At 33.7% G+C, this 416-nt stretch overlaps 1 protein-coding gene across 1 annotated transcript in view; it reads right to left on the bottom strand.

Annotated features, from left to right (window-relative positions):
• FRMPD1 (FERM and PDZ domain containing 1) overlaps positions 1-416 on the bottom strand; it is a 123,161-nt gene that overhangs the window by 12,528 nt on the left and 110,217 nt on the right. The window lies entirely within an intron of this gene.

A 416-nucleotide genomic window follows, 5' to 3' on the forward strand; every position in this document is an offset into this window, starting at 1 on the left:
AAAGACAATGAAAAGTAGTCTCTAAAATTTTCAGTTTTTGTGCTTCCCAAGACAGCGCAGACCTTTGCTCCTAACTTGACTTTCCCATGGGTATAAAATGTAAAAGACTCCAAAAAGCAGTTTCTTACTGACCCATCAACCCATTTCCCTTTCCGGAAGAAATCTCTGCTTCCAGTTTCTTATATGCGCTCCCAAGAACAGTGCATATACATTACACATGCTTCTTTATATGTATATTCTTTTCTACAAATAATGGCATAGTATATATTATCTATATTCTGCATGTTACTTTTTCTTTTACTTCAACTATCTTCGAGATTTAATTTTATTTTCTTTTCCAGTGCTGAATAGAAGTGATTTTTTAAAAGTTTGCATGGAGCAGTATTAGCAGGTATGTGACTAGGGTAAGAATTTAT

Source organism: Pteropus medius, unplaced genomic scaffold, assembly GCF_902729225.1.
Source record: "Pteropus medius unplaced genomic scaffold, Ma_sr-lr_union100, whole genome shotgun sequence".
NCBI classification, from domain to species: domain Eukaryota; kingdom Metazoa; phylum Chordata; class Mammalia; order Chiroptera; family Pteropodidae; genus Pteropus; species Pteropus medius.